The sequence below is a fragment of the Zalophus californianus genome, chromosome 2, assembly GCF_009762305.2.
Source record: "Zalophus californianus isolate mZalCal1 chromosome 2, mZalCal1.pri.v2, whole genome shotgun sequence".
Taxonomy (NCBI): Eukaryota; Metazoa; Chordata; class Mammalia; order Carnivora; family Otariidae; genus Zalophus; species Zalophus californianus.
In genome coordinates this window covers 118,994,280-119,019,916 of record NC_045596.1, presented here as the reverse complement: position 1 = coordinate 119,019,916, position 25,637 = coordinate 118,994,280, and the positions used below count along the sequence as shown (strand labels likewise).

Sequence of the window (25,637 nt, the reverse complement as noted above, 5' to 3'; positions counted from 1 at the left end):
CTATTGCAATTTAAACTTTGGGAACCAGTTGCAGATTTAAAAATGAAAAAATGCCCTGCGATGAAGTAGAACAAATATTACTGAGCATCATTGGGAAGTTTCTTTTTTTTTTTTAATGCTGACTCTATAATTGAATTCTAAGATTAAGAAAAAAGAGAACACTTATACTACAATGAAGTAAAATGACCTTTTAGCTACACAGTTTGAAGTTTCACTAATGGATTTAGCTCCATCAGAAAGAAAAGTTCCATTTCATTTTCTGCCTATCATCCACAAATATAATAGATTATAACGCTAAAGGGGAATTAATCGTGTGACAGTGGAAATGAGTTTGCATAAAATTCATTTACTTGAAAATAGAAGCACTCATATTTACCACATTTGCAGTTAGCTAAAGAGAGATATGGTAACACCAGAGTTAAACCATAGAACAAAGTGCACCGCTAAACTTAATTGGAAACAGCATTTATGTAGTGGTTGAAATAGAAAGATTGAAAATGCGAACAACGATAATGTAATGTTTCCTGTTGGGATTAATACATTTAAATGTTAGAATATTATATTTTAATTTGTAAGCGTAAGCAAAATGCACTTTAAATTGTGCACATGCATCAGTACTTGAGAAATGGGCTTCCAAATTCTCATTAATGTAATTTTTAGACCCAAGAGGTATATTTCCAAAAGGTTTTTTCACCTATGATAATGAGAAAGATACTGTTTTGAGGATGTAAATGTGCAGTTTTTTCTTTCTCTGAACATCTACTTTTTTTTTTTTTATGACACGATCAAACCAATTGATGCTCATTTTGAGCAAGGAAGATTTATGGTGTTTACACTGTGTAAAAGATGAATTTATTCAGTGGGTTTTTGTTGATATATGTAACATCTTATTTAGTATTACTAAGATATGTATATTAGAAAAAAAATCTAGTTGTTATTGATCTGGTAAAATGGCTTTATTGGTTTGCAGTATTTCTAATTTGAGAGGGAAATGAGCTTCATATGAAATTGGTTATTTAAAAGAAACAAGTATCAAATTGCTGTGGCCCTGGAAGCCAAGATTAATTTGTAACCCAAGAAGAGGAAAGTATTTTATAAAATTTAACTCTTTACTATTCAAATCCATAGTCCTGAATTAAGTTTCATATGCCATCTTAAGCAGTTGCTTCGTGTGTATTAATCAAGTAAAGGCAAGAAAGATTATTTAAAGTTTAGCAGAAATTTAAATTTTGTAACAGAGATGAGATTCAAAGCATCTGCTAGTTTTTCTTGTTAGATAGTTTTTATATTTGTAAAATGAGATGATTTATTCAATTCCTAATAAGGAATGCCATGTTTTCCTATACTAGGGAAAAAGTTTTTGATTACTCTTTCAGTCAGGGTCTAATCAGGAGATAGAAACCACACTTCAACTTGGACAGAGAAAGTTTAACATAAAGAATTAACAACTAGGGGCACCTGGGTGGCTCAGACGGTTAAGCATCTACCTTTGGCTCAGGTCATGATCCCGGGGTCCTGGGATGGAGCCCCACATCGGGCTCCCTGCTGAGCGGGGAATCTGCTTCTCCCTCTGCCTGCCACTTCCCCTGCTTGTACACACTCTCTCTCTGTCAAATAAAAAAATAAAATCTTCAAAACAAAAAGAATTAACAACTATAGCAGAGGATTAGCATAACTAATAATAAGAATAGTAGATATAAAAGGTACAATTATTTCCTCTGGGGCTGAAATCGAGTACTTAAGGAGTCTTTGCTCCTTCCTGCCTCCAAGCCTGACATCCAGATCTTGTTGGAGTGGGCAAAGCCATGGCCTAGGATGGCAGAAAAGTTGTTCTGGTGCCTCACTGGCAGACCTTGCTAGAAATAGGCCCTCTGGAAATTATGGGAAATCCTCCCTCTGTTTACAGGAAGGTGTATCCCCAGAGCACTGCGCTCCAAAACCACTTGAGAAGTATGTCAGGAGAAGCTACTAGTGATGAGTGGTGTTGGCTCTCATACCTTCAGGATCTGGACCCTGGAAAAGCAGCCATTTGTGCAGCTCCTGGGTACTGGAGAAATAACTTGTGCTGAAGAAATTGGACACTGGGGAAGCCACCTACACTGCGGAAGCTGAAGGCTAGGGACACTACATGTCTTGCAGGAACATGGTGCATATGAAGCCATGCCTACTGTAGAAGTTGGGTGGATGAGTAGCCGTTCATGCTTCAGGAGTCAGCTGAACAAACACACAGGAACCAGGAAGGAAAACCCTTTCTCCTGCAGTCTCTGTGGTGCCCTCTACTCACAAAGCTTAACATCTTCCCTACTGACAATAGAAAAAAACGTTAAAAAGCTCACCTCCATTTTCTCAGAGCAGTTATTGAAGGATGTGTTTGGAGCTGTGAGTCAATACATTGATGACTGGCACAAATAAAATTAATAGAAAAACATGTCTGTAGTTTTATGATCCTGAATTAGGCCTGCTGTGCTAGTCTCCAGGGGTGTATGGCTTGGGGCACACCTGTCACCCTGGCCCCTGAATTACCCAGGCTCCTGCCTAAAAACCTCTGTTCCATTCAAAGTAAATTGGGGTATTTAATCAGGAGTGTTAGCCAACCAGAACCCACACAGACATTTGGACTACGTAATATCCTCCTTTGGAGAAATGTTTCTTTTCTCTTTTTCATCAACGTCTTAAACTGGATTTACAGATATGAGATGATTCCTTTCTGCTTTGGTTTCCTTATTTGTAGAAGGGCAGTAATATTGGCATCCGTATCATTGTTTTGCAGTTCTAGGGATTACATGAGTTATTTAATTCAAGCTAGCTATTTATCACGATACTCAGCATGTACTGAATGCTCTATACATATTATCTATTATATTAATTATATAATTATATTATATTAATACAAGTGTTAGGTTACCAAATTAGTTATTGTTGTTATTGCTCTTGGCCTAAAGAGATGCTGGCTTTAGGAAGTCTCTATCAGGAGCCCCATAGGTTGTAGATTATTAGCATCCCAAACAATATGACCACCTGTCTTATTGTCCAATCTAGTGGTAAATCATCCTTCTTAATTTAAATAAAATACAGAAAGAAGTTGAAAAAGGGTAGTGGAAAAATACTGGTTTTATGGCCAAAATACCCGGCCGTATTCTGAATTGGGCTTCTTTAATTATCAGTTGTGTTATTGATCTTTGTCAAATTATTGAACCTCAATTTTCTCCTTCAAAAAATATAGAGAGATATATTCACATGCATTGTTTATACACACACGCACACACACAAACACATCCCTTAAGGCACATTAAATAAGATGATGTACATAAAGCATCATTCCTAGAAAAACAAAGATATTCAACACATATTACTTTTATTATAAAGCAAAACTTCCTGTAGACACAAAGCCTGTCTCAACCTTCACCCAAGTGACAGAAGGGTATTTCTATGCCCAGGTTGCTGTTGAACTCTAGGACAACTGGGGAAATGCACACAAAGCAACAGGAGCTCTGTCCGGGAAATAGAAAGTCGAGAAGCACAATTGCTGGGTTTCTCAAGTCTATTTCAAAATCCAGTTATGGAATGAGTAATTTATGGGAGTAAAAGGCATAGCATAGGGGACATAATCAATGATACTATAATAGCGTTGTATGGTGACAGATGGCAGCTACACTTGTGATGAGCACAGCATAAGGTATAGAGTTGTTGAATCACTATGTTGTACACCTGAAACTAATGTAACATTGTGTGTCAACTATACTTAAAACAAACAAACAAACAAAACCAGAATTTTCATACCTGTGATACTCTAGCCACTGAGAGACATTGTTCTTCTTCATACCACCCCATCAAGTCTCCACACCAAGGCTTCATTGAGTCTGGATAACAAAACATGTCCCTTCTTTTCACACAAATTTGACCTCATTCTTTGAAAATTAAATAGGCTGGGCTCAGTAAATGAAAGGAATCTTGTGATTTTTTTGGTCTGTTTTTCATTTTTCAGGGTCTCTGCTTCCAACTCTGCCTAAGACATTCAGGACAAAAGATGATGTGATCATGTAGTGTTTTTGTTTTGTTTTGTTTTGTTTTCTGATCCTGAACTAACAAAATGGTTGTGGAATTCTTTTTATTCCATCTCTCGTGTATTAAAATAATAATTACAGTCTCTCTGGTAATACTAAGAGACAGGGGAACTCTGTGAAAAAGTTATATATTCCTAAAAAAAGTGATTTGGAGTTAAGAGGTAAAAGACAGTAAGGAACCCAAAGCTGAAATGCTGAAAAGAAAATGTGGTAAAAATTTTTACAGCTCTATTAGTGATAATTTCTCTTGGTTGCCTGGCATATATGCTAGGCTGTAAGTTACTTTAATATTTAAGGATATACCTGGGTATATTCTAGAAAAGGTTGAAATCAACTGAGTATGCCCAGGCTTACCCAGAATTCTGCTCTCAGCTACTGAATGGATATAAGTGCAAAGGATCAATTGAAAATCAAGGGTAGAACTCTCATTGCTTTCAAGTGAAGGGTCTAAATTTTACAGGATGAAAATTTAAGGGCACAACAATGTGATTTTATATACTTGTCTATTTCAAGCCCCAATTCTGCCCTATGGCAGCAAACAGTATAGAGGCTTTTTCCCCATAAACTCTATGTTAGTTAGACCTCAGTCCATTCAGAATCATTCCTACTTCTCCACTCTAGGTGACACTTTAGTCCTGGAGGGCTTATGTCCTTTTCTGGAATAAAGAGTGGGGGACAGGCGGACTTGTTTCTCATTTAGCCTTTGACCTGACTATGTACAAAATCATCTGGCCCTAGGTCATAATCTTTATTATGGCATCTCCTGATTATTTTTCTGCCAGGTGAGGACCATATGGTCAATGTCATTTTCTGTTGCAGTATCAGTTGTCATGTTCCAAACCCCTTTTAGATTCATTATCATGCTCTCTGTCTCTCCGTCTCCCACCCACCCCTCTCTCACTCCTTTCCGCCCTCCTAAGATCTACATAATTCATGGTGCACAGAAATATTTAGCTTTTCTCCCACACCATTCTTTGCTGCAGGAAGCTTTTGGGTTGAGACAACCTTGGACAATCATGTTCCTGATATTCCTCAGGATCTCCTCCACATGATGATGCATGTGCTACTGTAGTGTGGGTGTCCCCAGGTACCTGTTGTCCCCAAGGACTCCAGATAAGATGCTGGGCACAGATCTCCTCTATTTTTCCATTTCCCCAACAAATCTGGAGCAAAAGAGTGGACAGGGTCAAGGACTTTTTTTTCCCCAAAAAAACTTCTCTTACTTCTTACCTCAACTCTTTTCTCTTTTTATCCTTAGGTCATTAATTAAAAAAAACACACATAAAGCATTTTATGGCTTTTCCTTTGGTTTTGTCATGGCAACTCCTCCCTGAGAAAGATAAATTTCTAAGCCAACCTATTAAATATATTATAACCCCTGTATCCCTCTCAGTCTTAATCATTCTCCTTGATCACAAACTCTAAATTTTCAGCACTCCTCTAAAACCTGCCCCACTGAAACAAATCAAATTCTCAGGCATAGTTGGGGAGAATCAAATGGGACTAACAGCCCATGATTTAGACAGTACATATTTATTAGTATCTACCCCCAACTTGAATAAGCAAACTCATCCTAATAATCTATATAAAACAAAAGGAAATCTTTGGAACCTTGAAGGTTTTCTTGTTCTGTTTTTAGACAGGGCTTGGCCAGGTGTTGCATAACTCCAGTTATAGACAGACTCAGATATGGTTGACTGAGACATTTCAGCTCAATCTAACTATTAAAATTCAGCTCACATTTTATCATCATTTCGACAAAGATATCAATGTTGACTTTTAAAAATGCTTTCTGAAATTAAGAATAAACTGTATTATCAAGAACTGTTGGGGCGCCTGGGTGGCTTAGTCGGTTAAGCGTCTGCCTTCATCTCAGGTCATGATCCCAGAGTCCTGAGACCGAGCCCCACATCAGGCTCCCTGTTCAGCGGGGAGTCTGCTTTTCTCTCTCTCCCCTCACCCCCACTGCTTGTGCTCTGTCTCTCTCTCTCTCGCTCTCTCTCTCTCAAATAAATAAATAAAATCTTTAAAAAAAGAACTGTTATCAAGAGAGAACAAAGTGAAAAAAATGCAAACTTTTTTGTTGTTTGTTTTAAAATTATGCTAAACGTCCTCTGGAACAGTGGTTCACACCTGAGGGTGATTCTGCTCTCCACCCAGAGACAGCAAAACCTGAGGAGGTTTTGGATTGCTACAATTTGTAGGGGGCTGTCATTGGTATCTAGTGGGTAGAAGCCATTTCTGCGGCTAAGCATACTTTAATATACGGGACACTTCCCACAACCAAAGACTACCCAGCCTAAAATATTAATAATGCCACTGTTGAGAAAACCTGCTCTACACTTTGCTCTTTAATGCTTATGCTCATTACTTCTTTTTTTTTTTATGCTCATTACTTTTTTTTTAAGATTTTATTTATTTATTTGACAGAGAGAGAGAGAAAGAGTGAGAGAGCACAAGCAGGGGGAGTGGGAGAGGGAGAAGCAGGCTCCCCACTGAGCAGGGAGCACGATGTGGGGCTCAATCCCAGGACGCTGGGATCAGGACCTGAGCCGAAGAAACAGACGCTTAACTGAATGAGCCACCCAGGCACCCCAATGCTCATTACTTTTAAAGAGGTATTTTTTCCCCTATTATAGAGATCTGCACAATTCATGATTTTAGTCTGTCCTTCAACTCCATTGATAAGAAAACCCTAATGCTAAAATCTCATTATTTCTCAAACTGTATTCTAATTCAAAAGATACTATTCATTGCTCTGAGAAGTAAGAATATCAAGATCATTTGCTTTATTGTAGATTCACAAAACATATTACTATTTCAAAACCTGAGGCGTCTGGTAATAAAAAAATACTTTAGATGTTATTTAAGAAAATAGGCTTATTTTGATAAATGATAGTATTTTCCTCAGCACAGCTACTTATTCAATAATCTCTGTCTCTCAACAATTTTAGAAACATTATTTTGATTAGCCTGTTTAGTAAAGGCTGGAAGCACGTACTCATGTTAATTAGGTACTGAAATTAAAAGTTGTTTTAAATGTTATGATAAGGCTAAGTGCTTTAGCAAATGACCCCCCACCCCTCGAATCCTCATGTCTTAACACAGTAAAAGTTTATTGTTGGCTTATGTCACTGCCTAATGCAGTAGGCAGGCACAGATGGTGAGAACTCTCCTCCACATAGTCATTCAGGGGTACCGTCACCTTCAACCTCAAATGTATTTATCTTCAACACATGGCTTCAGGGTCATTTTAGGAGGGGAGGTAATGTGGGGAAGACACACTAGATCCATAAGCACCTTAGATCACAGATCACTTTGTCTTGCATCAGTTGGCCAAAACTTGTCATAAGGGAACTAGGAAATGTCACCTGGGTCTGAGCACAACTTCCCATCAACAACCCTACACTATGAAAGAGAAGAACAGTTATTGGATAGTCAGTTCTTCATTTCTGCTCTAATGAATAAGAGGTTTTTTTGTTGTTGTTTTTGGCAGAACTCTGCCTAAGAAGAGAATTACAGTTACTTAGAAGAAAAATTTGGACAAGGTATTTGAGGCAAAGGGTAAGATGTTGGGCATGTACTGAAAAACAAAACAAAAACAGAACAAGAAAACCTTCGAAGTTCTAAAGATTTCCTTCTGTTTTATATAGATTATTAGGATGAATTTGCTTATTTGAGTTGGGGGTAGAGGCTGGGAGAGTGAATGATTCCGAATGGTAGAGAAGAGAGAAAACTGACATTCTAGGAAGGTGTTTGGGTATTGAAGGAATGAGGAGGCCTGATAAAGACTTAAGGGAGAACAAACAAGAAAAACGCTGGGGGAGGCCATGATTGCAGGAAGTCTTTGAATTTAAAGCAATGCTGAGATCTGTGTCTGGAACAAGATAAAAAGAGATGATACAGGAGAAAAGCCAGAGAATAGAGATATCAGCATCAGGGCTCCACTCTGTAAACAAAATTTCAATATCATTAGAAATGCTTACATAGTACACATTATTTTTCCTAAATAGCAACATTTTATCAGTTAGGGTTCAGTGCAGGAAACAGAAACAATGCTGGGTACTTCAGGCAAAAATGGGTTTAATATAACGATGAACTCTTTACAAAAATCTTTAACGCATTGGAGGAGTAGAAGTCAGGAAGCCAACATATGACTTTTGGCATCAAAACTTTTACACCACTCCAGACTCCAGAGGTCAACAACTGCTGCTACCTCAGCCACACTGCGGCCAAAGTCACAGCCTCCTACACCCCCCAAGCAAGTGAAAAACATGGGGCCCGACTGCCACTGACACCCACATCTGCTGGAGCCCATCTGCCCCCTAAGTGTCATTGTCTCCCTCGCATTCTCCTGATCTCAAGATGAGACAGCTCCTTGGCAGAAACCAAATTGCATCCAGAACATCAGAGTAAGGAAGTTGGGAAGTTCAGACCTTCAATACCATGTTTAGCAATTCTGATGAGGAACAGAACATAGGAAGGGGATGGAAGTAGATCCAGTGTCCGGAATGGACATTTATTTTCACAGAGAATGCTTGCTTTCTGGAATTGCTCATTTCATTAAAAGCTTAGTGAGTTTTTCCTTCTATATGTTATATTTAGTATTTATAAAAGTTATCTAAAATATACTAATTGATTTTATCACAAATGCAAAACCCATCTCTTCCAGTCAGTTCTCCCTTCCCCTAAAGATCCCTTTAGCCAAATGCCTTAAATAGAAGCACAAAATATAGAACAGATTCAAAAGGAAAATTTGAGTATTGGATCTGGAGAATGCTGTGGGATTTTATTCAATCTGGCCAGTCTCTGACTTACCAGGCCCTCCCAGGCAACCTTGCAGGGAGAATCAAGGAAGAAGCTTTGAGACTCACTGGTCTGTATTAAGTAATGAAGACTTTGTTCTCACATCAGCAAGACACAGTGTGAGTGAGAAAAAATAAATTAAGGCAAGGGGAAGGAGGCAGCAGTAATTTAAATCGTGTTCTTTACCAGACTATTGATCAAATATTTTGACTGAACTGGCTGGTCAAGCTCAACTTGAGCTCAACTACTGTGACTTCCATTGAGTTGATCAGCTGTTACAACTGACCTCATTGACAGATTGGTTGACTTAATACAGATAAATCTTTAAAGGCAATAGCATTCTGTCTGGTCACATCCCTGATTCAAATATACTTTGAAACATGTTCTGCTTCAGTTGGGAAAGCTTTTTTGTTGTAGTTAAATCGTCATGTGGGTATGCACAATAAATGTCGTCCAGCTGTTTTATAACTTCCCCAGACACTCAGGTATCTGGGTGACAAGTATAGCCAACATCTAGCAGGCGTGTGTGCAGCCTGAAGCAGGTCTTGTTCCTCAACCCGGAGATAATCCAAACTTTCTGGTTTGTGAAAGAAGGAAGAGCTCTGGTCCACATCTGCTATCTTAGAGCCATGATGAACAAATGAATGTCTCCTCAGGGTGATGTGTATGTGTGTGTGTGTGTCTGTGTGTGTGTGTGTGTGTGTGAGAGAGAGAGAGAGAGAGAGAGAGAGAAAGAGTTGGCGGGAGGTGTTGTAACTGTTTTTTTTCCCCACGTATAGGCATGTCTTGGACACATTGCGGGTGCTGTTCCAAACCACTGCAATAAAGCAAATATTGTAATAAAGTGAGTCAAATGATTTTTTTTGTTTCCATGTGCATATAAAAGTTATATATGCACTACACTGTAGTCTATTAAATGTACAATAGTATTATGTCTAAAACATGTACATAACTTAATTAAAAATTAGGGTAAAAAATGCTAACTGTTATCTGAGCTTTCAGAAAGTTGTAATGTTTTTTGCTGGTGGAGAGTCTTGCCTCAATGCTAATGGCTGCTGACTGATTAGGGTGGGGGTTGCTGAAGTTGGGGTAGCTGTGACAATTTCTTAAAATGAAGTTTGCACATTGATTGGCTCTTCCTTTCATGGTAGATTTTTCTGTAGTATATGATGCTGTTTTTTGTTTGTTTATTTGTTTTTCCTGAATGTTATTTTTATTTTTTTAAATTTTTTATTATGTTGTTTGATAAGCATTACCCACAGTAGAATTTCTTTCAAACTTGGAGTCAGTCCTCTCAAACCCTGATGCTGCTATATCAACTAAGTTTATGGACTATTCTAAATCCTTTGTTGTCATTGCAACATTCTTTGCAGCATCTTCACCAGGAGTAGATTCTATCTCAAGAAAGCACTTTCTTTGCTCATCCATAAGAAGCAACTCCTCATCTGTTAAAGTTTTATATAAGATGGCAGCAATTCAGTCCCATCTTCAGGCTCCTTCTAATTCTAGTTCTCTTGCTATTTCCACCACATCTGCAGTTACATCCTCTCCTGAAGTCTTGAGCTCCTCAAAGTCATCCATTAGGGCTGGAATCAACTTCTTCCAAAATTCTATAATGTTGATATTTTGACCTCTTCCCATGAATCATTAGTGTTCTTAATGGAATCTGGAATGATGACTCCTTTCTGGAAGTTTTTCAATTGACTTTTCCAAGGTCAGAGGAATCACTATTTATGGCAGCTATAGCTTCATGAGAAATGTATTTCTTAAATGTAAGACTTGAAAGTTGAAATGATTCCTTGATCCGTGGGCTGCAGAATAGATGTTGTGTTAGCAGGCATGAAAACATTAATCTCATTGTACATTTCCATCAGAGCTTTTGGGTGGCTAGGTATATTGTACAATGAGCAGTAATCTTTGAAAGTAATCTTTTTTTCCTGAGCAGTTGGTCTCAATAGTGGGCTTACAGTATTCAGGAAGCCATGTTGTAAATAGATGTGCTGTCATCCAGGCTTTGCTATCCCATTTATAGAGGACAGACAGAGTAGATTTAGCATAATTCTGAAGGGCCCTAGGATTTTTTGAATGGTAGATGAGCATTGGCTTTACTTGAAAGACATTACCTACATTAGCCCCTAAGAGAGTCAGCCTGTTCTTTGAAGCTTTGAAGCTAGGGATTGACATCTCCTCTCAAGCTGTGAAAGTCTTCGATGACATCTTCTTCTAGTATAAGACAGTTTCATCTACATTGAAAATCTGTTATTTAGTGTAGCCACTTTCATGAATTGTCTTAGCTGGATCCTCTGGATAAAATGGTGCAGCTTCCACATCAGCACTTGCTGCTTCCTCCATCCTGCACTTTGATATTCCGGAGATGGCTTCTTTCCTCAAACTTCATGACCCACCCTCTGCCAGCTTCCAACTTTTCTTCTGCAGCTTCCCCACCACACTCAGCCTTCATATAATTGAAGAGAATTACGGCCTTGCTCTGGATTAGGCTTTGGCTTAAGGGAATGGTGTGGCTGGTTTGATCTTCTATCCAGACCACTCGGACTTTTTCCATATCAGCAATAAGTCCATTTCACTTTTTGCTTTGTTTTGTTTTTAAAGATTTTATTTATTTGTTTGAGAGAGAGAGAGCACAAGCAGAGGGAGTGGCAGAGAGAGAGAGAGAGAAGCAGTCTCCCAGCTGATGTGAGGCTTGATCCCAAGACCCTGGGATCATGACCTGAGTCTAAGTTGAGCTACCCAGGCGCCCCCCCATTTCACTTTCTTGTTTTCCATGGGTTCACAGACGTAGCATTTTTAATTTCCTCCAATAACTTCATTTGCATTTACAACTTTACAACTTAGCTAACTGGTGCAAGGGTCCAAGCTTTCAGCCTGTCTTGGCTTTCAACATGCCTTCCTCACTAAGCTTAATCATTTCTAGCTGTTCATTTAAAGTGAGAGATATGGGACTCTTCCTTTCACTTGAACACTTAGAGACCATTGCAAGTTATTAACTGAACTAATTTTAATATTGTTGTGTCTTAGGGAATAGAGAGGCCCAAAGAAAGAGAGAAAGATGGGAAATGGCTAGTCAATGGAGCAGTCAGAACACACACAATACTTACCAGTTTTTTGCTGTCTCATATGGCTGCAGTTTGCAGCACCTTAAAACGATTGCAATAGTAACATCAAAGACCACTGATCACAGATCACCATAACAAATATAACTATAATGAAAACGTTTGAAATATTGGGTTAGTTACCAGAATGTGACAACAGACACAAAGGGAACAAATGCTATTGGAAAAACGGGGCCAATAGACTTGCTTGAGGCAGGGTTGCCACAAACCTTCAATTTGTAAAAAAACGCAGTATCTGCAAAGTGCTATAAAATGAGGTATGCCTGTACAGAAAAAGAGGCCCAAACAGAGCCAGGATCAAGCTCATATAATTTCATACTTCAGCGTTGTCTCTTTTTCTTCTTCTTTTTTTTTAACTGAATCTCTTTTTGTGTCCATTGGTTAAAAAAAAAATGTGTGGTTCATAACTATAAAAGTCTTCTTGCAGCATCTAAGTTAAAGGAAGTCTTATTTCAATAGAGAAATTATTTTATTAAAACAATTCTGGTGAAAGTATTTTTACCTCCCTTAACCTTCATGCCCATGCCTTCAATATGGACATGTGAAGATACTTCTCATCTTGAAATTAATTAGAATTTCGAAGTAGCTTTTTTGCCAAGGTGCGATTTATATGCTTCTTGGTGTTCACAGCAAGTGAATCCTTCAGATTCTTTAAGGCAATACTTAGCATGAGTCATATTTTCTGCGATTGGCATATTCATTCAAGGCATCTTTTCATGATATCTCAAAGACTTATGATACCCAGTGTTACAAATATTTAGGCAAAATAAATGTGAGTTTGCTTGAAAGATTATAGCTCAAGTATTTAGCTTCATGGTTATGTAAGTTCCTAGTATATCTGTTTTTAAATATGTATATATACTCACATACATATAGTCCTGATGAATTTACTAGAGTATAATTAGAATGTCGACATTATTTTTATAAGTTTCTGCCCTGTCACTGAGTTTGCAAGAAATTATTTTTAATGTATTACCATTTTTAACACATTCCAGATTGTTGGCTGCCCTTCTTGCCATGTGGATTTAACCAATTTAGCAGTCGGTGTTGAATGTGTTCCATATTTAAAAAAAATAATGCTTACAAAGAAGGAGTATGGGAAGCTGCTTACATAAGGATTTAGGTGGATGATTAACAATCAAAGCAAAGCTGTGCTTTTTTGGTGTTTGTCCTATAAAGGTCATTCATGATGATCATTTCCCAGAATCCTTAAAGTTTAGGTGGGGTGTTTGTTGTTATTTTTTAAGGTACAGAAAATTTTCAAAAAAAAAAAAAAAAAAGATTGGGAATGATAATTTTCTTGAAATAAGAATTTATATATCCTGTACTCTAGCTTACTTCAGTTTTTTATTGCATTGCCTTTGAAAACAAGATTTGAAAAATTCTAGGTAAATTTTGGAGTAATTATTAAATATTTCTGGAGTTCATGTGGTAAGATACTTTTCATTTTCCTTCCCTCTGTCTCTATCTCTGTTTCTGTCTCCATATATACATATGTAGGGGTGTGTGTGTGTGTAACCTCTGCTGAGAACTGGTTTTTCTTCTGTTTTGTTCATTCAGGCAGCATCTTAGACATATGTACTCAGCCTCCATCAAAGTTACATACCTTGACTTCTCTTTAAGAAACTTCTCTGCCCACTCTCACACTCGACCTAGGCCCTATTTCTCTCACTCCCCATTCCCATCTCTGGAAATCTGTGTCTGCTGATCATCCAGGGCTCAGCAGCTTTCAGTTTGAATATATACACATTGCTTAGTTTGAAAGTGTTCCCTTGCTACTTATGAATCACAGCTATTGTCCTGTTAATTAAGCACAATTACCATATTATCTCCTGTTTCCTGAAACATATGTCTAGTAAACTCTGAAAATTATTTGGGATTGACTGGAGTAGTTTCAGATGGAAAATGGGAAGCAGGAATGGGAAGTCACATTAAGAGAGGGCCAAATTTCTATAACACTCCCCCCAGATCAGTCCCATTCAAACCTCAGATGGAGGTGTTCTGGTAGCTGGTTACACATGCTGAAGTCCAAGGTGACTGCAGCATGTGTGGGAGACATGTACTATTTCATTTCCTCTCCCTTCTCTCTCCAGAGTTCAGCCTAACCAAATGCAGGGGGCAATAGCAGAATTCCAACAGGGTATTTAATTTTTTTTTTTTTAATTTGAGTATATCTGACGCACAATGTTACATTAGTTTCAGGTGTACAATATAGTGATTCAACTTCTCTATACATTATGCTATGCTCACCACAAGTGTAGCTACCATCTGTCATTATACAATACTATTATAATATCATTGATCATTGACTGCATTCCCTGTGCTGTGCCTTTTATTCTCCTGACTTATTCATTCCATAATGGAAACCTGTATCTCTCACTCCCTTCACCCATTTTGCCCATCCCCCTCCCCTCCTCCCCTCTAACAACCACAGTTTGTTCTCTGTATTTATAGGTCTGATTCTGCTTTTTGTTTGTTTATTTGTTTTATTTTTTTAGATTCCACATATAAGTGAAATCCTGTGGTATTTGCCCTTTTCAGTCTGACTTATTTCACTTAGCATAATACCATCTAGGTCCATCCATGTTGCTGCAAATGGCAAGATCTCATCCTTTCTTATGGCTGAATAATATTCCATTATCTATATCTAAATCTGTATCTATGTCACATTTTCCCTATCCATTTGTTTATCAGTGAACACTTAGGTTGCTTCCATATCTTGGCTATTGTAAATAATGCTACAATAAACACAGGGGTGCATATATTTGAATTAGTGTTTTCATTTTCCTTGGGTAAATACCCAGTGCTAGAATTTTTGGATTGTATGGTATTTATATATTTTTTATTTTTTTCTTACTTTTCTCTTTTTTAATGTTTTTTTTTAAATTTAAACTCAATTTGCCAACATATAGTAGTACATCATTGGTTTCAGATGTAGTGTTCAATAATTCATCAGTTGCATATAACACCCAGTGTTCATCACATCACGGGCTCCTTAATGCTATTTTTAATTTTTTAAGGAACCTCCATACTGTTTTCCACAGTGGCTGTACCAAACTTATATTCTCACCAACAACATACAACGGTTTCTTTTTCTCCACATCCTTGCCAACATTCATTTCTTGTCTTTTTGATTTTAGCCATTCTGACTGGTGTAAGGTAATATCTCATTGTGCTTTTGATTTACATTTTCCTGATGGCTAGGGATGTTGAGCATGTGTCTGTTGGCCATCTGTATGTCTTTTTTGGAAAAAATGTCTATTCAGGTCCTCTGCCCATTTTTGAATTGGATATTTTTAAAGATTTATTTCAGCATCGAGGAAGTGGCTTGTGACTTTTACCTTAAATTGTACATTGGAGCAATATATTCGGTTTCAATAAAAATCTATCTTTAGGCAGTTGATGAAGGTTATTGACGTTCACAACACGATAGTATTTATCAAACTAAAGTAATATTTCCAAAATTTATCACTTAAGAAAAACACAGTATATTCTCTAGACTGTAAATTTTTTCCAGTACCTCCAACTTGTTCTATAAAATGTATCTTATAGATGTTAATTACTGACTACCATGAACCATAAGAGTATACACTATAAACATCAGTTTCACAGTACCACAATTTGGTTTTTAACATCAACAGAACATTGAAGGGAAAATGCAAGTTTTGTGCAAAGCATCAGGTGTGGCTAAACATCATACTGGAGACTTGGGCCAACACAAAAAACACATTAGGTAAGACTACAGCTCATTTCAAATACATGAGATAGAAGTAATGCTTGGCTGTGTACTTTTTGTGGCAGCAGCACAGTTTTAAGATCCTAATAACAGACAGGAGCATAAGGAAGATAAAAAGTTAACCTTTAGAAATTCCATGGAATAGCACTTAAATGTCAAACTATAAGAAAAATCAATAACAGAAGTTTTAAAAAATATTTTCACTAAGAGAAATTATATATTATTTATTAAATTGCATTAAGTTCCATCTGTATGCCCAATTCTGTGTTAGGTTTGGAAATAAAGAGATTCTTACAGTCTAGCAGGATGGACAAACATATGACCAGTTAATCCTCCCTGGGAGTGATGAGGGCAGGCTCTTTGAAGGAGGGGAACTGCATCTTCAAGTGGGTATAGGGATTTTCTAGACAAATGAGGCAACTCTGAAGAAAAAAAAATTTGGAAAGTTGTAGGTGAGGAAGAACATGAGGTATTCCGGAAACTGCACACTTATCAGCTGAAAGGTAGACTTTTACAGAAGATAATTAGAAAACACCAAGGCCTGGTATGCCACGTGTATCTCCTTCCTTGATTAGAGCTTATCTTATAACAATGGATCAATGTTTCCAAAGGTTTCATTTCATCATTTAAATGAGTTTACTTGGTTAGCTGCTGTTTTGTTTTTGTCTTTCATTATGTTTACCCAAATCAAGTGGTCTCATGAATCATAACACACATGCAAATGAGGAAAAGCATATTGGACATTTTTCTCCTAAAAGTGTCATTTGTAGTGTGTTTAAAGTTCCCGCAAAGTGATAGGAGCAGAGTTTCAGATGTGAGAGGGCTATGCATTTGAGAGATGAGGCAAGTGAAGTCTAGAAAAGTTTAAGTGACCTGCCCAATAGGCCTGGCAGATCCTTTGCCAGAGGCAGAAAAGAAAATCAACATCTGCTCCTCCTTCCTTGGTTATTTTGCCTGCGTGGAGTCAAGTTCATTGATAACAGGAGGGAAGGTTCCAGCTTTCCAGATGCTGAGAAGTGCAGGAAGAGGCATCCTCAATTCTGGAGAGGCCAAGGCACACTACTCTATGCACAGCTACCATGTCTTTTGATTTCAGAAGATAACAATTTCTACTAAGAGGAACATAAAATCTAAAATTGTAGAAAGACAGGAAATGATGATGACTCAGTCTTTTGTTGATTTTCAGGTGGTTAATTCTCAGTTCAATTAATGGTCATTTATCTTTTCCCTGCTTAGAAATTGTTCAGTTCCAATGTTGAGAAGTTAAAGTCAGAAATGTTTTCTGAAGTGGAAAATGGAGAGAAGGAGAGCTAATTATCAAAGCACAGACAGAAAAGAGAGTTAGCAAATCAGCCAGCATTGTTTATAGAAATATTAAATATAAGACTTTGTTAGCTGTCATGGACCGAGTATTGAATGTTTAATTCTTATACAGATAATTGGGAAACTTACTTTTAGACTAGTAATCTGTCAATGGTTTTACTTGCTTTTGAAAAAATAAGGAAATTATGATATAACTATACAGATGGTCCCCAACTTATGAGGGTTCCACTTTCAACTTTGTGATGGTACAAAGGTGACTCACAGTCAGTAAACATCATACTTTGAGTTTTGAATTTTGATTTTTTCCTGGACTAGTGATATACAGTATGGTACTCTCTTGTGATACTGGGCAGCAACAGTGAACCGCCGCTCCCAGTCAGCCATGCACGCTTACAAGTGTAAACCGCTGATACACTTAACAACCTTTCTTTAGCCATATAACCCTTCTGTTTTTCACTGTTATTACAGTGTTCAACAAGTTACATGAAGTATTCAATGCCTTATTATAAAATAGCCTTCATGATAGATGATTTTGCCCAACTGTAGGGTAATGTAAGTGCTCTGAGAACATTTAGAGTAGGCTAACTAAGCTATAATGTTCATTAGGTTAAGTGTATTATATGCATTTTTGACTTAGGGTATTTTCAATTTATGATGGGTTTATCAGAACATAATTCCATGGAAGGTCGAGGAAGATCTGTGTAGTGATGACACCTCTTGGTCCTGCAAAGTTCTGCTCTGTGGAGAGGAATGCAGTCAGAGAAGGCTAGGAGAAAACCCCTCTAAGTCAGGTCCTAAGATAAGGGCCATCCTCACCCAAGTCTAAGGCCAGCCCGGGATTGGGGATATGACCCATGATGTAGACAAAAGGAGTTTGGAGAAATGATGGGACATCCAGTTGAAAATTTTCTAGAGGGAATTGGAAATACCAGTTTGGAAATCAGGGTCGAGTATGTAGGCATAGGATCTTTTTTTAGAATTGATAATGGAAGCCTGGAGACTGAGTGAAATTTCCATGGAAAAGTATGCGTTGGGAAAAAAAAAGGATGATGGAAATGAACTTAGAAAATGTCTACACACATATAATTTATTGATTTAGATAGCAATAATGTCCTTGCAAATTATTATTATTATTACCATAATAACAATTATAATTTATGGAACCACTAGGCATCAGGCAGTCTGTATGGATTAGTTCATTTTAACCTCACAATCCCTTGAAGTAACTTATGTGATTAGCCCTGTATTACAGATGAGACAACTGCTATAGCTTGATTACTTTCCTTGCATTTCTACTTCGTAAATGAAGAATAGCAGCCATGGCAAAGAAACTGCTCACTTTTGCTCTCCTGTCACATAGCGTACTCTCATTTATGTACAGACCTTCCTATGAAGAGTCTACAGATCTGCCATGAGGGCAGAAATAGGAGATTGCCTGAAGTGAAGGGAGTGCCTGCTTGGAAATTTGTTTTTGTTTAAATGACATAAAAATTGTTGACATTTATCTGGAAGCGAGAAAACTAGATTTACCTGTCCCTGTGTAGGTGGATGAACTAAACTCTCCTTCAGCTTCTCTCTGTCTCTGAGTCATTACTTAACTCAAGGAACGGTAGCAGCAGACAAAAGATGTGTTTCTAGGTGCTCAAGGACTTTTGTTGAATCATCAACTGACTCATGACATTTCTCACGTTTGGCATTGCTAAACAAATTGTGCAGTCATTTGTACAATCCCTCAAGATGATATGTACTCCTTTTGATAATGCATGAAAATCAAAGTTGTTTTAGATATTTTAATATAAGCATTACACTGGGAGACACTAGAGAATGAACCCTTACTTCCCAGGCAATGTATTTTAACAACAAATGGTATTATTTTCAGTAACAAGTAAATGGTGCTGTACCTGTGAAAAAGAGTACAACAAATGTACTTACTATTAGATAATTATAGAAACATATATAGTTTTCTTCTCTCAGGTTAAAAAGTTTAACAGAGGGGTGCCCGGGTGGCTCAGTCAGTTAAGCGACTGCCTTTGGCTCAGGTCGTGGTCCCACGGTCCTAGGATCCAGCCCTGCGTCAGGCTCCCTGCTCAGTGGGGAGCCTGCTTCTCCCTCTCCCTCTGCCTGCTGCTCACTGTGCTTGTGCTCTCCCTCTCTCTATCCCTGTCAAATAAAATCCTTTAAAAAAAAAAGTTTAACAGAAAATTGAAAAAGATGTAGAGGTGAGGAATTTTAATAAATTGAAACCTGATGACATTCTATAATTTTTGCATACTTGGATCCCTTTTATTCTGTGATGCCCATATATAAATATAAGTAAATGTGGATTATACATAAACATATATACGCATAATACAAAATTTTGAAATTATTTTTGATGACTTGACTTTGTAAGTGTGGATCACTCAGGATGGGCTATGTTATTGTAGAGAAATAAACAAATTCAATTTTTAAAGGCTTAGAAGAACAAACGCATATTTCTCACTCAAGATACATGTCTACAGTGGATTGGCTAGGGTGCTAATCAAAATCTTTACAATTGGAGACCAAGATGAAGGAGTTTCTACCATCTGCAGCAAAGTCAGTCAGTGGCAGTGGCAAAGAAACCTTGCAAATTGTGCACTAGCTATCAAAGCATCTACTCAAAGGTGACACCCATAACTTCTAACTTTTTTTTTTAAAGATTTAATTTATTTGACAGAGAGAGATAGCCAGAGAGGGAACACAAGCAGGGGGAGTGGGAGAGGGAGAAGCAGGCTTCCCGCGGAGCAGGGAGCCCGATATGGGGCTGGATCCCAGGAATCATGACCTGAGCTGAAGGTAGACGCTTAACGACTGAGCCACCCAGGCACCCCAACTTCTAATATTTCATTGGCCAGAGCAAGTTCATGACTATGCTATCCTAATAAATGCAATCCTACTGTGTGCACAGAAAGGGTGTGATGACACTGGTGACTACGACACTAGCCCTGGTTCTATGTGTTCAAAGAGGCAGATGTGGGGTTTGGATGTTCATGAGTTGTCTCTACAACTTTTAAAGGCAGGTCATATTCTTGCAGCTTCTTATAAACATATTATTCCATTTGTTTAAGTATTATGCTAATGAGCTAATGCTAATTAAATTTTTATTACAATTTTGCTCTGCTTCACCTCACTTTGTTTCTCAAATAAAACTTTTTTTCTAAGTCTAGTCTCTTTACTGAGAGTTCTAGAGGGGAGGGGGTTGGCGGATGGATTAGCCTGGTGATGGGTATTAAAGTGGGCACATAGTGAATGGAGCACTGGGTGTTACATGCAAACAGTGAATCATGGAACACTGCATCACAAACTAATGATGTAATGTATGGTGATTAACATAACATAATAAAATTTAAAAAATAAAAAATAAATAAAAAGTATAATATGGGAATTGAGATAAGTGATTAAGAAAGAATGGATTTACTCCTGGGGTACGTGGATGGCTCAGTGGGTTAAGCATCTGATTCTTGATTTTGGCTCAGGTCATGATCTCAGGGTTGTGAGATCAAGCCCTGTGTCCATGGAATCTGCTTAAGATTATGTCTCTCTCCCTTTACCCATCACCTCTGCTCACCCCAACTTGTGAACTCACTCTCTCTTAAAAAAAAAAAAAACAACAGATTTACTCCTTAAAAATGTCAACAACAATTCTTACTATGTTCATAGGGAGATGTTGGGCCAACTTGAACTATAAAACTCGGCATTATTTTTATTATTTGATTTTTAGAAGTATTTTTGTACATTTTAGAATCCAGGGCAACATTGGTTTCTATTTGTTAAATATCAAGACGAATGTTTGAGAGCTTATTGTTTTGGAATCTTTAAGCTAAATAAAGATCAAAGAGCCACTGTACAGTCCTCCTAGAAGGATGCACAAATTTGTCTTACACTGATTGGAAAGCAGACTGTCTTTTAAGAGAAGCTTTATGATTGCTGCAGAGCAGTGAGAACATTTGTCTTGTGTATGTATTCATGCAACTGAAATTGAACTCATTCAGATTGTAAGACTGGTGATATATTTGCAATACATTTTGAACATTGCCCTCCAGAGATAAAAGGGTGAATGGCCTAGTCACTTTTTAGACCTATAATTTTGGGCACCGTGCCCTGAAATGATTCTCTGATTCACTTATTTCTCGAGGCTCTGTTTCTGACGTGTTTCATTTGCTTTCTAAGTGCATTAATTAGTGGCATCTGAATCTCCTTCTTAGCACTAATATAAAAAAAATCCTAATACTTACCATTATGGTTTATGGCTGTTAACATACAGCAAAAAAAATTGTAAGGTTTTCTGCAGGCCCACAAGGCAGCGGGTGAACAGATGAATGGCCTTTGAACAAAATCAAAAGATCTGCATTTACTAAGCCTCTTTTCATGCAATTATCCATTTCACAATTATAGTTGATTATTTAAATTTCTAGATTCTAAATACATGTTTCACTTTTACTCAAGTATTTTGATATATTGCATTCTTGCTCTTCTTTTATTAAATGTTTCCTTTGTGAATAATTTATATATGCATTTGTTTTTCTTCTTTTTTTATTATTATGTTATGTTAATCACCCGAATAGTTACTGAGTGTCTATCTTACTCTGTGGCAGGCTGCTGAGCTTTAACTGACCTGGGTCCCTCCTTCTCGAAGCTTGCTGTCTGGTAAGGGAGACAACCATTAATCAAATAATTGCACAGTTTAAAGTTGCTACCTTCCTAAGTTCTGTGAGCTAGAGGAACGTGGGGTGATTGGAGCGTGTAACAGGGAGATCTCATCTAGTTGGGGTAGAGTGGCATGGTTGGGGAAATGTTCTCTGAAAAAAAGCAGGGTGGTTAGAGATCTGAAAGCGAGATGAACTAGGAGCAGGTGGGTATAAATTGTGTCCTGGCAAGGGGCACAGCCTGTGCAAAGACGCTGGAATGGTGGGAAGCAGGGCGAGTCCTGAGAAGGGCAGCACCAAGAGCAGTAAGGGAAGCAGGGCCTCCTGCTGAGGAGGATGGAGAGGCCAGTTACAGTCATGTGCAGGTCTCCAGGGGTTTTTCATTAACCTGTGAACTAGGAGGCCTTTGAAAGTTTTTAAGCTGAAGAATAATACGTAGTTTGAGTTTTGAAGAGCATCATTCCAATTGCTCTGCGAAGAAGGTTTGGAGCTGGGCAAGACCCATGCGGAGGTCCGCTGGGGGGATCTTGTTACTCCTGGGCCCCAGATGACTCTAGCTTGTGTCAGGATGGTGATGGTGGTAAGAGGGACAAGTGGATATATCCTAATGATAATCAGAAAATAAAAGGACCTTGGTGATGAACTGAAAATAAAAATGAGATATCTATAACACAATTTTCTGAGGTCTGTTCTCAGTGCAGCCTGACTCAGGATTCAATGTCTGGCTGTTGAAACGAAAGTAGATTAAAACAAAACATCATTTATTTAAAATGTTCTCATGCATTAAAAATGGATGAATTACATATATGCTTATTAGTTCTATCCAGCTTAATCAATGCATTAATATCAGTATTTTACAAAGAAAGGGAGAACTGGCCTTTGTAGATGGCACTAGCAAATTCTGTCTCCTTTGTGGAAGAACAGTCCACCTCTGACTAGTGTCTTGCTTTATTTGGCATGGCCTTTCCCCTTAGGCTGAGACTGTGCAATTGACAGCAAATGTGACCTTCATACAGGCTTGTTAAAAAATCTCTTCAAGAGAAATTGTATTCCGTTCAGAGAAGGACAGTGCCATTTTACTCAGGTGTGGATTAGGTCATAGTAAATCATGATGTAATAATGTTGAAAGCTACATCATCAACTGGGACTCATAAAAGAGAAATTATTTCCATAGACTGTACAAATGTGATCAAGCAGCTCCATGTGGTTGATTCGCCTAACACCATTTCAAATCTTTTTCTTTCAAGTTTTTGATGGTAGATAAGCCCTTTTTGTTTACATAAGATTTATCATTCTTCTGACTGATATCCAAGGACTTCCCTAAGTCACAGAACTAGTTTTCCAGAAAAATCTATTCATTCTGATACAAAAATCTTTCAACTGAGAAGTTGTATGAAGGCCTCTTCCCCTTCCCTCCCCACCCCTCCCCCCTCCCCTCCTCCCCTCCTCCCCTCCCTTCTTCTCCCCTTTGGCTTCCCCCTCCCCTTCCCTCTCCCCTTTCCCTTCCTTTCCTTTTTGTTTTAAAGAGTGACCACTTCTCTTGGTAATGACTCCTTTGGTAATGACTCTTTCATACCCACATAATTTTATCCATCAGAATATCTGTTGACTTTTTTCAAACTATATCCAGAATCCAGACAATTCTCACCACCTTCACCATTACAGTTCTCATCTAAATCAACATCATCTCCATCCTATGTTATTGCAAAGATCGTCTGACTAGTCTTCTGGCTTTTAAGCTTGTCCCAGGGTTATATTCTCCCCACAGTAGTCAGTGACCCCTGAAAAATGTCACCTGCATCATAACACTCCTATAAGTAAATGGTTCTTTGGCTGCCCGTCTCAGAATGAGGGCTATGTTCCTATCATAGTCCTTAAGACACTGCATTATTACGGCACTTGAGCTCACTCTCTGACCTCATCTCCTCCTCTCATCCTCTCTAGGGACACCCTGCCCTCCTTGCTCCCTCAGACATACCAAGCATCCTCTCACATTAAGAACTCTTTGTTGCTATTTTTAATGCCTGAATGTTCTGCCTCTAGGTATTGTGATTTGTTCCTTCACTTTCTCTAGGGATGTACTCAATCACTGTCTGATCAGAAAGTCCTTTTCTGACCACCTTATCTAAAATAGCACCTTTCATATCATTCTCAATTACTTTTTCCTGCCTTAATTTTCCCCGTTGTACACATCAATCTCCTAGTATATATGTGTGTTTATCTACCTCTTCATTTCTTTTTCCCACTAGAATGTAAGCCCTATAATAGTTGGGACTTTGACTTTTGTTCAGCCTAGCATCCCCAGCATTTAGAATAGTGCCTCATACCTAGCAGGTGCTCAATTACTTTTGGTTTAAGGGATAAATATTGCTATAGTTCACATTTTCTAGAAGCTGAAAAAGGCAAAACCTGATTGTTCCTTAGAGACTCCAGAAGGAATGCATCTCTGTCCACACTCTGATTTTAGGCTGTCTGACCTCCAGATCCATAGGAAAGTACATCTGTGTTGCTTTAAGACACTATATTTGTGGTTAGTTTGTTTCAGCAGCAATAAAAGCTAATAAGCTTCTGGAGCTATCTAAGATGCACTCTCATAATCCTTTATAACTCAGTGTATGGATTAGTTGGCATGCATGGTAGTCATTAGTATTGTTCACTAAATATTTCTGGATTTTCTTTTGGGTATATGGCAAAATTAAGTGTTACTGCTGCTTGAAGTTAGGGGTGACCATGTGGCTTTCTTAGAAAGATGACTAGTTAGTGGAAGTAGCATATGTAACTTCCAGGTAACGTTTATAAGCCTTTGCAAATTTTGCCATCCTGCCATTTTTCTTGTTATTGAAGTGTTGCATTTTTTTAAATATTTATTTATTTATTTATTTATTTGAGGGGAGAGGGAGAGAGAATCCCAAGCAGACTCAGCACTGAGCATGGAGCCCAAGAGGGCTTGATCCCCCGACTCTGAGATCATGACCCTGAGATGACAATCGGAGCTGAAACCAAGAGTCTGATGCCCAACTAACTGTGCCACCTAGGTGCCCTATGAGTGTAGAATCTTGATGAAATATATTCTCTGTGAGCCTGGTCTCCTGAGAAAACAATGAGCACATTCCCTCAGCCAACACCAATGGACTTGTAGTGTGAATGAGAGATCATTTTGTGTAAGCTGGCCGAGATTTGGGGGCTACTTTGTCAAAATAGCAAAATCTAGCCCAAAGGTTCTCAAACATTTTGATCTCAGGATCTTTTTTACAATCTTAAAATTTCTTGACATCCCAAAGAGTTCTTGTTTATGTGGGGTTATCTATCAATTTTTATCATGCTAGAAATTAAAATAGACATTCTTAAATAATTCACTTAAAAATAAATCCATTTTATGTCCACATAAAATATTACATTTTATTTATTTTTTTTAAAGATTTTATTTATTTGACAGAGAGAGACAGCAAGAGAGGGAACACAAGCAGGGGGAGTGGGAGAGGGAGAAGCAGGCTTCCCACGGAGCAGGGAACCTGATGCGGGGCTCCATCCCAGGACCCCGGGATCATGACCTGAGCTGAAGCAGACGCTTAATGACTGAGCCATCCAGGTGCCCCACATAAAATATTTTAATGAAAAAACTATATTTTCCAGAGCAAAAATAGTTTTATGAGAAGAGTGGTCCTTTTATACATATTTGTAAATGTTTTTAATGTTTGGTTTTATATGAGCTAGCTGGATTCCCATTATCTGCTTTCACAGCATTCAAACTGTTGCTATTTGTTATGGTTGAAGTATATGGAAAAGATCCAGCCTCACGTAATTATATTATATAGTTGTAAAGGGAGAAGTATTTTAATACCCTTTTCAGATAATTGTGGATATTCTTCTTTGATACTACACTAGAACTCTGTAAGTAGTAGTTTTTTAA

At 37.9% G+C, this 25,637-nt stretch overlaps 1 protein-coding gene across 3 annotated transcripts in view; it reads left to right on the top strand.

Annotated features, from left to right (window-relative positions):
• Window positions 1–25,637, top strand: part of INPP4B (inositol polyphosphate-4-phosphatase type II B) — an 808,823-nt gene that overhangs the window by 296,205 nt on the left and 486,981 nt on the right. For all 3 annotated transcript variants that reach the window (XM_027599074.1, XM_027599075.2, XM_027599073.2), the window contains one exon: window positions 21,677–21,728. The gene's annotated coding sequence lies outside the window, so the exon portion shown is untranslated. The remainder of the gene's footprint in view (window positions 1–21,676; window positions 21,729–25,637) is intronic.